The sequence below is a fragment of the Oncorhynchus keta genome, chromosome 21 (assembly GCF_023373465.1).
Source record: "Oncorhynchus keta strain PuntledgeMale-10-30-2019 chromosome 21, Oket_V2, whole genome shotgun sequence".
In the NCBI taxonomy this organism is placed as follows: domain Eukaryota; kingdom Metazoa; phylum Chordata; class Actinopteri; order Salmoniformes; family Salmonidae; genus Oncorhynchus; species Oncorhynchus keta.
In genome coordinates this window covers 23256141-23272515 of record NC_068441.1, presented here as the reverse complement: position 1 = coordinate 23272515, position 16375 = coordinate 23256141, and the positions used below count along the sequence as shown (strand labels likewise).

At 41.7% G+C, this 16375-nt stretch overlaps 1 pseudogene; it reads left to right on the top strand.

Annotated features, from left to right (window-relative positions):
* The first annotated feature begins 3866 nt into the window (after positions 1-3866).
* On the top strand, positions 3867-15103 carry LOC118372463 (prefoldin subunit 5-like; annotated as a pseudogene).
* The last annotated feature ends 1272 nt before the right edge of the window (positions 15104-16375 follow it).

The following is a 16375-nucleotide window of genomic DNA, read 5'->3' as shown; positions in this document are numbered from 1 at the left end:
CAGGGAGTGTTTGGACCTTCTGCAGACAACTGCGGCTGTACTGGCAGAGAGGCCCGACTCCACAAGGACACGTGGTGCTCATCTTGGACAGGATGGGAGTCTCTCACACTTGCACCCTACACTCAAATCGACTCTAATGTGCAAGATCAACATACAAAGCGGAACAATGCACTTTCTTTGTGTAGAGGAGAGTTGAGGAAAGTCTACCCTCTCTCTCTCTCTCTCTCTCTCTCTCTCTCTCTCTCTCTCTCTCTCTCTCTCTCTCAATTCAATTCAATTCAAGGGCTTTATTGGCATGGGAAACATGTGTTAACATTGCCAAAGCAAGTGAGGTAGACAACATACAAAGTGAATATATAAAGTGAAAAACAACAAAAATTAACAGTAAACATTACACATACAGAAGTTTCAAAACAGTAAAGACATTACAAATGTCATATTATATATATATATACAATGTACAAATAGTTAAAGGACACAAGATAAAATGAATAAGCATAAATATGGGTTGTATTTACAATGGTGTTTGTTCTTCACTGGTTGCCCTTTTCTCGTGGCAACAGGTCACAAATATTGCTGCTGTGATGGCACACTGTGGAATTTCACCCAAAAGATATGGGAGTTTTTCAAAATTGGATTTGTTTTCAAATTCTTTGTGGATCTGTGTAATCTGGGGGAAATATGTCTCTCTAATATGGTCATACATTGGGCAGGAGATTAGGAAGTGCAGCTCAGTTTCCACCTCATTTTGTGGGCAGTGAGCACATAGCCTGTCTTCTCTTGAGAGCCATGTCTGCCTACGGCGGCCTTTCTCAATAGCAAGGCTATGCTCACTGAGTCTGTACATAGTCAAAGCTTTCCTTAATTTTGGGTCAGTCACAGTGGTCAGGTATTCTGCCGCTGTGTACTCTCTGTGTAGGGCCAAATAGCATTCTAGTTTGCTCTGTTTTTTTGTTAATTCTTTCCAATGTGTTAAGTAATTCTCTTTTTGTTTTCTCATGATTTGGTTGGGTCTAATTGTGCTGTTGTCCTGGGGCTCTGTAGGGTGTGTTTGTGTTTGTGAACAGAGCCCCAGGACCAGCTTGCTTAGGGGACTCTTCTCCAGGTTCATCTCTCTGTAGGTGATGGCTTGGTTATGGAAGGTTTGTGAATCGCTTCCTTTTAGGTGGTTGTAGAATTTAACGGCTCTTTTCTGGATTTTGATAATTAGTGGGTATCGGCCTAATTCTGCTCTGCATGCATTATTTGGTGTTTTACGTTGTACACGGAGGATATTTTTGCAGAATTCTGCGTGCAAGAGTCTCAATTTGGTGTTTGTCCTATTTTGTGAAGTCTTGGTTGGTGAGCGGACCCCAGACCTCACAACCATAAAGGGCAATGGGCTCTATGACTGATTCAAGTATTTTTAGCCAAATCCTAATTGGTATGTTGAAATTTATGTTTCTTTTGATGGCATAGAATGCCCTTCTTGCCTTGTCTCTCAGATCGTTCACAGCTTTGTGGAAGTTACCTGTGGCGCTGATGTTTAGGCCAAGGTATGTATAGTTTTTTGTGTGCTCTAGGGCAACAGTGTCTAGATGGAATTTGTATTTGTGGTCCTGGTGACTGGACCTTTTTTGGAACACCATTATTTTGGTCTTACTGAGATTTACTGTCAGGGCCCAGGTCTGACAGAATCTGTGCATAAGATCTAGGTGCTGCTGTAGGCCCTCCTTGGTTGGTGACAGAAGCACCAGATCATCAGCAAACAGCAGACATTTGACTTCGGATTCTAGCAGGGGGAGGCCGGGTGCTGCAGACTTTTCTAGTGCCCGCGCCAATTCGTTGATATATATGTTGAAGAGGGTGGGGCTTAAGCTGCATCCATGTCTAACCCCACGACCCTGTGTGAAGAAATGTGTGTGTTTTTTACCAATTTTAACCGCACACTTGTTGTTTGTGTACATGGATTTTATAATGTCGTATGTTTTACCCCCAACACCACTTTCCATCAGTTTGTATAGCAGACCCTCATGCCAGATTGAGTCGAAGGCTTTTTTGAAATCAACAAAGCATGAGAAGACTTTGCCTTTGTTTTGGTTTGTTTGGTTGTCAATTAGGGTGTGCAGTGTGAATACATGGTCTGTTGTACGGTAATTTGGTAAAAAGCCAATTTGACATTTGCTCAGTACATTGTTTTCATTGAGGAAATGTACGAGTCTGCTATTAATAATAATGCAGAGGATTTTCCCAAGGTTACTGTTGACACATATTCCACGGTAGTTATTGGGGTCAAATTTGTCTCCACTTTTGTGGATTGGGGTGATCAGTCCTTGGTTCCAAATATTGGGGAAGATGCCAGAGCTAAGTATGATGTTAAAGAGTTTTAGTATAGCCAATTGGAATTTGTTGTCTGTATATTTGATCATTTCATTGAGGATACCATCGACACCACAGGCCTTTTTGGGTTGAAGGGTTTTTATTTTGTCCTGTAACTCATTCAATGTAATTGGAGAATCCAGTGGATTCTGGTAGTCTTTAATAGTTGATTCTAAGATCTGTATTTGATCATGTATATGTTTTTGCTCTTTGTTCTTTGTTATAGAACCAAAAAGATTGGAGAAGTGGTTTACCCATACATCTCCATTTTGGATAGATAATTCTTCGTGTTGTTGTTTGTTTAGTGTTTTCCAATTTTCCCAAAAGTGGTTAGAGTCTATGGATTCTTCAATTGCATTGAGCTGATTTCTGACATGCTGTTCCTTCTTTTTCCGTAGTGTATTTCTGTATTGTTTTAGTGATTCTCTCTCTCTCTCTCTCTCAAATGTTGTTTAACATGAAGCTTGACTTTCTCTCATGACTTGTATCATGTTAGATGCTTTGAATTGGTGTCAGAATTCAACCGTTCTTACTTAAAGCTGGAATCCTTAATGGTGAAACTGCTATAAAACAACAACAAAGAAGTTACTGCAAACAACAAACACTGTTTTTTCCCCCTCGGACATCATTGCACACACGATAGAAGAGCAGAATATGTAGTGATTAAGGCAGCCCCCCGCACCTCTCTGATTCAGAGGTGTTTGGTTAAATCCGAAAGACACATTTCAGTTGACTACATTCAGTTGGACAACTGACTAGGTTCCCTTTTTTATTTCTCATAGATGTGTGTGATTTTGCCTGTCTGTGTGTGATTTTGACATGTAGCCCATTGGTTCTGGGGAGCCTGTGGGATGTGATGGACTGAGACATTTAGAGCTTCAACAAGGCTCTGCTGGAGTCCTGGCTGTCTGCAGGTCCCAGGGCTCCACTCCTGGACCACATTTGGCGGCAAGTAGCCTAGTGGTTAGAATGTTGGACCAGTAACCGAAAGATTGCTAGATCGAATCCCTGACCTGACAAGGTAAAAATCTGTTGTTCTGCCCCGAACAAGGCAGTTAACCCACTGTTCCTAGGCCATCATTGTAAATAAGAATTTGTTCTTCACTGATTTGCCTAGTTGAATAAAAACATGGCCCTGTCCTGCCAGGCCTCAAGCACCCATGGTCTACGGACTCCCCATCTACCTGTGAAAGGACATCCCCAAACACACAAACTTGAATGAATTTAGTAACACCACTGATCCGAAGCCACTGATCCCCAAAACATGAATTGGAGGATGTGATTTTAGACTTGCTTGTGTGTATTATCTGCTAAGGCTGCTTTCTTAAATATAAACAATGTTTTATCCTTTGATTTTCCTTTTTGAATGCTAGTGAAATGTGTACATAAATGTATAAATAAATGCTTGACAATAAAAATGCAGTATATTTGCACATTCCTTGCACTTTGGTGTAGGAAGGAATATCCCTCAGTAGGGGTCAGTATATCAATACTTCTGCACCTTCGCAATGAAAAGGGCGTTTTCTCAAACTGGAAATACGTTAGTCAGAAGGGTCAATCTGATTTGTCTCACTTTTCAACATGGCGGTAAATCTGACAGAGCTTTCCCTTCCTCAATTGGAGGGACTAAAGACTCAATTTGAGCAGGTAACAGAGGAATCTTGAATCTCGGTTGAAGTCATTCTGGGGCCATTATTTTCTACTGTTTGCTTGTGCCAGCCCAGCTGATTAGCTAGTCATGCCATCTGAGTAACTAAATTAGTAAATTACATTACCGGTTGGCAGAAGATTCAGAACCTACCACTGCGCTTGTTTACACCGAGCTGTTTTGGGTTTGGAATGTAATTATGGTTGCGAGGCAGTGTCTACACTTGGCAGTTTATGCAGCTTTTGTATTCTGATAATGGAGTTCTAATCATGGAATTCCGAACAGGTCATGCGTCTACAGTACACCTACATTTTAAATGTTTACTCTGTCCGGATTCCCTTTTTCACGCGCTAGCTTATATTCAAATACCTGTATGCATCTTGCAAACTGGAACAGTCTATATCTGATAAAACAACAACTTGGTGGCAGTAGCCAACCACTGTAGTTAACAAACAAACCAACCAACCTCTAAATTGCTAGTTCACGTGACCCTCCACTTGTACTGTAAAATAAATGGAACGCCCATAAATAACTAATGACCCTGTGATTATATATATACGTGGATATCGACTTTGACACTTAAGCATGATATTGCGGCTCATTCGATGCAACGCAGGGCGAATATTGTTGCTTTAAATCAGTGCGCACGGGAGCACTCTGCCATAGTCTTTCTCTCCCCATGAATTCCATTAACATTGCATCCAAAATAGATAATCCTGTTCGAAATGTAGATATACACTACCTGTCAAGTTTTAGAACACCTACTCAATCAAGTGTTTTTCTTTATTTGGACTATTTTCTACATTGTAGAATACTAGTGAAGACATCAACACTATGAAATAACACATGGAATCATGTAACCAAAAGAGTTAACCAAATCAAAATATATTTTATATTTCAGATTCTTCAAATAGCCACCCTTTGCCTTGATGACATATTTGCACACGCTTGACATTCTCTCAACCAAAAGTCTTGAAGGAGTACTCAAATATGCTGAGCACTTGTTTGGCTGCTTTTCCTCCACTCTGTGGTCCAACTCATCCCAAACCATCTCAATCTATGATTGATGCCCTCAATCTCACACAAATTATCAATGAATTTACCAGGTACAACCCCAAATCCGTAAACACGGGCACCCTCATAGATATCATCCTAACTAACTCGCTCTACAAATACACCTCTGCTGTTTCAACCAAGATCTCAGCAATCACTGCCTCATTGCCTGCATCCGTAATGGTCTGCGGTGAAACGACCACCCCTCATCAGTGTCAAACGCTCCCTAAAACACTTCAGTGAACCGGCCTTTCTAATCAACCTGGCCAGGGTATCCTGGAATGACATTGACCTCATCCCGTCAGTAGAGGATGCCGGGTTATTATTTAAAAGTGCCTTCCTCACCATCTTAAATAAGCATGCTGCATTAAAAAAACAGGAATAGATATAGTCCTTGGTTCACTCCAGACTTGTCTGCCCTTGACCAGCACAAAAACATCCTGTGGTGTTCTGCATTAGCATCGATTAGCCCCCGTGATATGCAACTTTTTAGGAAGTTAGGAACCAATATACACAGACCATTAGGAAAGCTAAAGCTAGTTTTTCAAGCAGAAATTTGCATCCTGTAGTACAAACTCAAAGTTCTGGGACACTAAAGTCCATGGAGAATAAGAGCACCTCCTCCCTGCTGCCCACTGCACTGAGGCTAGGAAACACTGTCACCACCGATAAATCCACTATAACTTAGAATTTCAAGAAGCATTTCTCTACGGCTGGCCATGCTTTCCACCTGGCTACCCTTACCCCGGTCAACTGCCCAGCACCCTCCATAGCAACCCGCCCAAGCCCCCACCATTTCTCGTTCACCCAAATCCAGATAGCTGATGTTCTGAAAGAGCAGAAAAATCTGGACCCCTACAAATCAGCCGGGCGAGACAATTTGGACCCTCTCTTTCTAAGATTATCTGCCAAAATTGTTGCAACCCCTATCACTAGCCTGTTCAACCTCACTTTCGTATTGTCTGAGATTCCCAAAGATTGGAAAGCTGCTGCGGTCATCCCCCTGTTCAAAGGGGGAGACACTCTAGACCCAAAGTGCTACAGACCGATATCTATCCTACCCTGCCTTTCTAAAGTCTTCGAAAGCCAGGTTAACAAACAGATTACCGACCATTTCGAATCCCACCGTACCTTCTCCGATATGCAATTTGGTTTCAGAGCTGGTCATGGTTGCACCTCAGCCACTCTCAAGGTCCTAAACGTTATCATAACTGCCATTGATAAAAGACAGTACTGTGCAGCCGTTTTCATCGACCTGGCCAAGGCTTTCTACTGTCAATCACCACATTCTTATCGGCAGACTAAACAGCCTTGGTTTCTCCAATGACTGCCTCACCTGGTTCACCAACTACTTCTCTGACAGAGTTTAGTGTGTCAAATCGGAGGGCCTGTTGTCTGGACCTCTGGCAGTCTCTATGGGGGTGCCACAGGCTTCTATTCTCGGGCCAACTCTCTTCTCTGTATACATCAATGATGTCGCTCTTGCTGCTGGTGATTCCTTGATTCACCTCTACGTAGACGACACCATTCTGTACCTAGGTGTCTGGTTAGACTGTAAACTCTACCTCCAGACTCACATTAAGCATCTCCAATCCAAAATTAAATCTAGAAATGGCTTACTATTTCGCAGCAAAGCATCCTTCACTCATGCTGCCAAACATACTCTGGTAAAACTGACCATCCTACCGATCCTCGACTTTGGCGATGTCATTTACAAAATAGCCCCCGACACAAATTTGATGCAGTCTATCAGAGTGCCATCCGCTTTGTCACCAAAGCCCCATATACTACCCACCACTGCGACCTGTACGCGCTCGTTGACTGGCCCTCGCTTCATATTCATCGCCAAACCCACTGGCTTCAGGTCATCTACAAGTCTCTGATAGGTAAGGCCCCGCCTTATCTCAGCTCACTGGTCACCATAGCAGCACCCAACCGTAGCACATGCTCCAGCAGTTATATCTCTCTAGTCACCCCCAAAGCCAATTCCTCCTTTGGCTGCCTTTCCTTCCAGTTCTCTGCTCCCAATGACTGGAATGAATTGCAAAAATCACTGAAGCTGGAGACTTATATCTCCCTTACTAGCTTTAAGCACCAGCTGTCTGAGCAGCTCACAGATCACTGCACCTGTACATAGCCCATCTGAAAATTGCCCAACCAATTACCTCATCCCCATACTGTATTTATGTATTTATCTTGCTCCTTTGCACCCCTGTATGTCTACTTGCACATTCATCTTCTGCACATCAATCATTCTAGTGTCTAATTGGTATATCGTAATTACTTCGCCACCATGGCCTATTTATTGCCTTACCTCCCTTTTCTTACCTCATTTGCACACACTGTATATATATGTATTATTGACTGTATGTTTTGTTTATTCCATGTGCAACTCTGTTGTAGTATGTGTCGTACTGCTTTGCTTTATTCTTGGCCAGGTCGCAGTTGTAAATGAGAACTTGTTCTCAACTTGCCTACCTGGCTAAATAGAGGTGAAATAAATAACTTCTTTTTTTTTATTGGTTGCGGTCGGGGGATTGTGGAGGCCAGGTCATCTGATGCAGCACTCCATCACTCTCCTCCTTGGTCAAATAGCCCTTACACAGCCTGGAGGTGTTTTTGGTCATTGTCCTGTTGAAAAACAAATGATAGTCCCACTAAGCCCAAACCAGATGGGATGGCGTTTCACTGCAAAATGTTGTGGTAGCCATGCTGGTTAAGTGTGCCTTGAATTCTAAATAAATCACAGACAGTGTCACCATTAAAGCACCCCCACACTATCACACCTGTTCCATGCTTAACGGTGGGAAATACACATGCAGAGATCATCCTTTCACCAACACGGCGTCTCACAAAGACAGGTCGCAACCAAAAATCTAGAATTTGGACTCTTGACCAAAGGACAGATTTCCACTGGTCTAATGTCAATTGCTTGTGTTTCTTGGCCCAAACAAGTCTCTTCTTCTTATTGGTGTCCTTCAGTAGTGGGTCTTTGCAGCAATTTGACCACGAAGGCCTAATTCACACAGTCTCCTCTGGACAGTTGATGTTGAGATGTATCTGTTCCTTGAACTCTGTGAAGCATTTATTTGGGCTACAATTTGTGAGGCTGGTTACTCTAATGAACTTATCCTCTGCAGCAGACGTAACTCTGGGACTTCCTTTCATGAGAGACAGTTTCTTCATAGCGCTTGATAGTTTTTGCGTCTGCACTTTCAAAGTTCTTTACATTTTCCTTATTAACCTCCATGTCTTAAAGTAATGATGGACTGTTGTTTCTTTGTTTTATTTGAGCTGTTCTTGCCAAGATATGGACTTGGTCTTTTACCAAATAGGGATATCTTCTGTATACCCCCCCTACCTTGTCACAACACAACTGATTGGCTCAAACACATTAAGGAAAGAAATTCCATAAATTAACTTTTAACAAGGCACACATGTTAATTGAAATGCATTCCAAATGACTCGTGAAGCTGGTTGAGAGAATGCCAAGTATTTGCAAAGCTGTCATCAAGGCAAAGGGTGGCTACTTTGAAGTGTGTAACCTTTTTTTTTTGGTTACTACATGATTCCATGTTTTTTCATAGTTTTGATGTCTTCACTATTATTATACAATGTAGAAAATACTAAAAATAAATAAAAAAAACCCTTGAATGAGTTGGTGTCCAAACTTTTGACTAGTACTCATATATACACTGCTCAAAAAAATAAAGGTAACACTAAAATAACACATCCTAGATCTGAATGAATGAAATATTTTTATTAAATACTTTTTTCTTTACACAGTTGAATGTGCTGACAACAAAATCACACTATCAATGGAAATCAAATTTATCAACTCATTGAGGTCTGGATTTGGAGTCACACTCAAAATTAAAGTGGAAAACCACACTACAGGCTGATCCAACTTTGATGTAATGTCCTTAAAACAAGTAAAAATGAGGCTCAGTAGTGTGTGTGTGGCCTGTATGACCTACCTACAACACCTGGGCATGCTCCTGATGAGGTTGCTGATGGTCTCCTGAGGGATCTCCTCCCAGACCTGGACTAAAGCATCCGCCAACTCCTGGACAGTCTGTGGTGCAACGTGGCGTGGCGTTGGTGGATGGAGCGAGACATGATGTCCCAGATGTGCTCAATTGGATTCAGGTCTGGGGAACAGACGGGCCAGTCCATAGAATTAATGCCTTCCTCTTGCAGGAACTGCTGACACACTCCAGCCACATGAGGTCTAGCATTGTCTTGCATTAGGAGGAACCCAGGGCCAACCGCACCAGCATATGGTCTCACAAGGGGTCTGAGGATCTCATCTCGGTACCTAATGGCAGTCAGGCTACCTCTGACGAGCACATGGAGGGCTGTGCGGCCCCCCAAAGAAATGCCACCCCACACCATGACTGACCCACTGCCAAACCGGTCATGCTGGAGGATGTTGCAGGCAGCAGAACGTTCTCCACTGCGTCTCCAGACTGTCACGTCTGTCACATGTGCTCAGTGTGAACCTGCTTTCATCTGTGAAGAGCACAGGGCGCCAGTGGCGAATTTGCCAATCTTGGTGTTCTCTGGCAAATGCCAAAAGTCCTGCACGGTGTTGGGCTGTAAGTACAACCCCCACCTGTGAACGTCGGGCTCTCATACCACCCTCATGGAGTCTGTTTCTGACCGTTTTGAGCAGACATGCACACTTGCGGCCTGCTGGAGGTCATTTTGCAGGGCTCTGGCAGTGCTCCTCCTTGCACAAAGGCGGTAACGGTCCTGCTGCTGGGTTGTTGCCCTCCTACGGCCTCCTCCACGTCTCCTGATGTACTGGCCTGTCTCCTGGTAGCGCCTCCATGCTCTGGACACTACGCTGACAGACACAGCAAACCTTCTTGCCACAGCTCGCATTGATGTGCCATCCTGGATGAGCTGCACCTACCTGAGCCACTTGTGTGGGTTGTAGACTCCGTCTCATGCTACCACTAGAGTGAAATAACCGCCAGCATTCAAAAGTGACAACATACTACCCAACCATCTAAGTTGCATCACCTGATTCTTTATTAATTTTTATTGCAGGAGGCAGAGTTTTTGACCTCCTCTATAGGTCAGCTCAAAGTTGTCCAGATGAAATATGTAGAAGCTAAGGACAGTTTGAGTGTCCTCAACAAAAACAATGCAGGTGGGCTCCTCGAACTACACTGTTAATGCATCCTATGTTTTGTTCAGTTTTTGTTTTGTATGTAAGCTTTTACAGATACTGAAATAAATTGATTGAAATTATATTTTATGAAGATCTCACCCCACATTGGTGTTTGTAAGTATGACACTTCAATTGATCATTTACATTTGATCTTTTTCTTTTAGGAAAATAATTGCTGGTGCCGCTCACAAGCTCTGTATCCTTATGTTAATGATCGGAGATGCCTATATATGTATTTTTTTTGTACTTGCCTACTGAAATTGCCTACTGAAAGCCTCTTAGTCTTCAAACATACAAGCAAACTAATTTTTCTCACATTCAACACACTTGATTACTCTAATTTGAGATTGATTGAAGGTGCATTGTTAAATACAGTATTTAAAACATGAAAATGAGTCCACAGCACCTTCTCTGCCATTTTATATTGTAGCAACCTTAACTCAATACCTAACGACCTCATCAAAAGGTTCAGACCTTTTGGTGTAACAATTGAGGTATCCCAGTCGGGGCTAGGGTAGCCTAGTGGTTAGAGTGTTGGACTAGTAACCGGAAGGTTGCAAGTTCAAACCCCTGAGCTGACAAGGTACAAATCTGTCGTTCTGCCCCTGAACAGGCAGTTAACCCACTGTTCCTAGGCCGTCATTGAAAATAAGAATTTGTTCAGCCTGACTTAGTTAATTAAAGGTTAAAAATAGATAAAAAATTAACGAATTCACTACATTGGTATCAGAAGTGGGATGGTGCCTGTGAGGCAATCGGAGAAGTGTGTATAAGTGAAGGACATAGTATAGAGAATAGTGGGGACATAATCTCTCGTAAGAAAGGGGGTAGCATAGTGACCTTAACCCAACTATAATACCTCGTCAAGAGGTTCGGACCTCTTCGCGTAACGGTTAACGTGTTGGCTTGACAGTCACTGGACCCGAGTTCGGCTACAATATCTTCAGTATGCATTAGTGTACCGTAGTTGGAAGTTTTCTGTTGTCCTTTTAACATCACTTGCTATTAGATGTACGTCCCTGGAACACTTAATGACGTGGAACATGTCTTAGTGGATGTGGGGACAGGATACTACGTTGAAAAGGTGGGCAGAAAAGTAATTGATAACAAATTGCTAATACTCTTCATTGTACAGTTGACGCACAAGTTCACTTTGGGTAAGTAATCTGTTTTCCAGTACCAAATACATATTTTTTTATTTTAACCTTGCCCAGCTGGAGCAATACTATCTTCTAATTTCGTGTATGCTGACATGACCCAATCCTTTGCATTTATCAGGGTTGTGTTCGTGAAGGCACACTGTAGCAAAGGAAAAAGGAAAACAAGACCCATTCTGAAAGATCGTTCCTACAAGTTTCACTTGTTTTTTAAACTTTTTGTTTTGTTCAGAGAACCCAGGAGTCATTTGACTATATTTTGTTAAACTCTGCTGTTCCATATACATTTATTTGCTTGTTAGTACAATTATTTGGAAATCTGTCTGTATAATATGAGTTTGTAAGCCTCATTTGAAATATTTCTGCAGAATGTTGATGGCACAAAAGAGTTTTTCAAGCGCAAAATAGAATTCCTCACCAAGCAGATAGAGAAGGTTCAACCGGCTCTGCAGGAGAAACATGGCTTGAAACAAGGTAACACACACAAATACAAACGTTTGTCATATTTGTAATACAAGTATTTCACTTAAATGCAATATAACTTGTATTTTATTTTGCTCATCCCTTCCTATCTGTGTTTTTTGTTCTGTCTTCTAGCTGTAATTGAGGTGATGAATATTAAGATCCAACAGCTTCAGAGTCAACAGGCTTCACAGTTGGGGACCACTGAAGCCTAACCAGTCTGCTTGGGTTCTTTATGATGGGGATTTAGAGTTACTGAAAACAAATTCTGCATGAACTGTTAATTGGATGATCTAAGGTAAAAGTGAACAAAAGACAAGAATGTACTACAAATGTGTGCCAACAGTACAATGGTGAAGAGCAGCCAAGTTAGTGTTTTAACAAACACTTCCTGAAAATTTGAGTCTTACCTGGATTCAGTGTACGTTCAGTAGCCAGATTGCTATATCAATGTTGAATTTGACTAAATAGGCTTCTCTTATCACCCTCAGATTATCATTTGTGATGACATGAAATCTGCAACAGATGTTTTGAATGGAGAACATGTTAGTGCCCTCATATTACACTGTTTGTCTTTCAGATTTTGCTCAATTACTGTTTTACTGAAACATGAAACATTGTATATTTTCCATTTTGTTCAAATCCACAGATCAAAAAGAATACAATTTTAAAACTACCATAAAACAGTCCCAACGTAGTGGCGTCACTAGTTACCACAGCCACAAAGTCATAATTACAGCTAAACCCGCCTATTTGTATTATTTCTTCAAATCTGATTTTAAAAGGTCCAATGCAGCTGTTTTTATCTTGATATCAAATAGTTTGGGAGGAACAATTAAGTATCTTACTGTGATTGTTTTTCAATTAAAATGGTCAAGCAGAAACAAAAATACCTTAGTTAGAGCAATTTCGCAAGCAAGAATTTAGCTAAGACTGTCAGGGAGTGGTCTTTGTGGGGAGAGGAAAACTGAAAACTAGCTGTTATTGGCAGAGATGTTTGGAACTCTTTCTTATTGGTCTAAACTAATTTACATCCTGGTGCCAAAACGCCATCCCACCACAACCGGCTGAAATTTCAGGCGGCCTTTTCAAACAGTTTACGCTAAAAGGGCATTATATTGTGAAAAAGATATTACAATTGCCAACGTCCATAGTGTGGAAATGTGTGTGTGTGTGTGCGCGTATATACACACACAGTGAAATCATATTTGACTGCACTGAGCCTTAAACCTAACTATAACCACACTGCTAACCTTATGCCTAACCTTTTTAAATTAAGACCAAAAAGCTATTTTGACTTTGTGGCTGTGACAACCAAAACCTCCAGATAGCGTGGAGCTAGGAAGTGGAAGTATGCAGTTCACTTTTGGGTTTCTGTTTCAAAAATGCAGTATATGTAAACCTTGGCAACAGTCCAAACTCAAAGTAGACATCCCTCGGCCCCAAACCCTCAGCTCTTGAATTACGTTTTACATAGTCACATCCGAGGGTACCTTAAATGTCCCTTGCCCAAGCGAGGGAGAGTGATGATCGGAGATGCAAAGTCCTTGGTGGAAATCTTGAAATTGAGCTTAAAAACAACCAACCTACAGCTATTAAGTACCTAGCAAGCTAACGTAGCTAGCTACAGTTATAACTGGCTAGTTTGGACATTTATACCAATACATTTCAAAATTTCAAAAAACATGTGCATGAAGCTAGCTATGTTTGATAGGCTCCTCGCTACGAGACTAAGACAATTTGCCAACGGAAATCAATTTCATCTATGTATCTATACACACACACACACACAGTACCAGTCAAACGTTTGGACACACCTACTCATTCCAGAGTTTTTCTTTATTTGACTATTTTCTACATTGTAGAATAATAGTGAAGACATCAACTATGACAACACATATGGAATCATGTAGTAACCAAAAAAGTGTTAAACAAATCAAAATATATTTGAGATTCTTCAAATAGCCACCATTTGCCTTGACAGCTTTGCACACTCTTGACATTCTCTCAACCAGCTTCATGAGGTAGTCACCTGGAATCAATTTCAATTAACAGGTGTGCCTTAAGTTAATTGGTGTAATTTCTTTCCTTAATGCGTCTGAGACAATCAGTGGCGTTGTGACAAGGTAGGGGTGGTATACAGAATATAGCCCTATTTGGTAAAAGACCAAGTACATATTATAGCAAGAACAGCTCAAATAAGCAAAGAGAAACGTCAGTCCATCATCATGAAGGTCAGTCAATCCAGAAAATTCTCAAGAACTTTGAAAGTTTCTTCAAGCGGTATGATGAAACTGGCTCTCATGAGGACCGCCACAGGAAGGGAAGACCCAGAGTTTCCTCTGCTGCAGAGGATAAGTTCATTAGTTACCAGCCTAAGAAATTGTCAATGAACTGCACCTCAGATTGCAGCCCAAATAAATGCTTCACAGAGTTCAAGTAACAGACACATCTCAACATCAACTGTTCAGAGGAGACTGCGTGAATCAGGCCTTCATGGTCAAATTGCTGCAAAGAAATCACATCTAAAGGTCACCAATAAGAAGAAGAAGACTTGCTTGGGCCAAGAAACACAAGCAATGGACATTAGACCCCGGTGGAAATCTGTTCTTTGGTCTCATGAGTCCAAATGTTTGATTTTTGGTTCCAACCGCCGTGTCTTTGTGAGACGCAGAGTAGGTGAATGGATGATCTTGAAATGTTTGATTCCCACCGTGAAGCATGGATGTGGGGGTGTTTTGCTGGTGACACTGTGATATATTTAGAATTCAAGGCACACTTAACCAGCATGGCTACCACAGCATTCTGCAGCGATACGCCATCCCATCTGTTTTGCACTTAGTCATACTATCATTTGTTTTTCAACAGGACAATGACCCAAAACACACCTCCAGGATGTGGAAGGGCTATTTGACCAAGAAGGGGGGTGATGGAGTTCTGCATCCCCCTGACCTCAACCCAATTGAGATGGTGAAGGAAAAGCAGCCAACAATTGCTCAGCATATGTGGGAACTCCTTCAAGATTGTTGGAAAAGCATTCCAGGTGACCTCATGAAGCTGGTTGAGAGAATGCCAAGACTGTGCAAAGCTGTCATCAAGGCAAAGGGTGGTTACTTTGAATCTCAAACATAAAATATACTTTGAAGTGTTGAACACCTTTTTTGGTTGTTTCATAGTTGATGTCTTCACTAGTATTCTAAAATGTAGAAAATAGTAACAAAAATTAATAAATAACCCTTGAATGAGTAGGTGTGTTCAATCTTTTGACTGGTACTGTATATTTTTAAGCAAGCTAGTGTCATAATTTTGACAGACATGCCGAAATGTTGATTTAAATTTGACACTTCATATCCACCAGAGTAGGAGAAGGCTTCCTGAGTGGTGCAGTGGTCTAAGGCACTGAATCGCAGTGCTAGAGGTGTCACTGCAGACCCTGGTTCAATTCTGGGCTGTAACACAACTTTGATTGGGAGTACCATAGGGCAGCAAACAATTTGTCTGGGTTAGGGAAGCGTTTGGCCGGGGTAGGCTGTCATTGTAAATAAGAATTTAACTCAGTTGCGTAGTTAAATAAAGGTCAAACATAAAATAGAATAACACGTGACTACAGTTTGCACTGAATTGTAGGTCATATCAACCCCACAAGTGATCAAAGTTCTTCACTCACTCCCTCAAATGAAATTGGGGGCCAAGGGGGCAATGGTAGTGAATTGGACTGGCACTTAAGATGGCAATCAAACTGCATCTGGTTGCAACAGGGATTCCCCGAAAGTGGCTAGTGTAAGGGCTGAGGAGATTCAAATAAAGTGCTTGGACTGCAGCCCTTGTACCTCAGTTGTATAAACAGAGGAAGAGGAGAAGTGAGAGGGATAAACCCACAGAATGTTCACCGGATATATAAATGTGAAGCATCCGTTTGGTGTTTCCACTCACTACTAAATATGATGATGAGAGGAAGCACAGTGGCTGGCAGTGTGAGAAGCGAGATGGATTTTGGCAGACATTCTGCACATTATCTCATCGATGAAACATTTGATCTCCATACAGTTTTCTGTATTCCAAAACTAGAATCTGTAAAGACTGCCAAAGTTTAGGAGTGCAAGGGCTAATTTAGTTGTTGCACATGTGCACTTCAGAAGTAAGCGTTCCCCAACGGAAATGTGCAAATAAATTCTAGAACGTGCCAATAGGATGTCATTAGCTCATCCTAGCCTCTGCCCACCTCCTTGCTTATTCTGCCAACTATGATTAATTTGCTCCCATTGGAAACGACAGGCTCTGCTCTATCATTGGTTAGTTATACAAATATTGTACAACCTTGGCTAAAATGAATATTTTTGGGGGTCAAAATAACGGCAATTTTAATTTTGGGGGATTTCAGCTAATCCTAACTATTTTCCTAACCTTAACCCCAAAAAAAGCATGATCCATCCTAGCCATGAACGTGTAACTGCGCCCCAAATAGCTCTTCTCCAGCAGGTGGGGTTTTGTATTTTTTTCGCTCACCGAGCAAGGAGT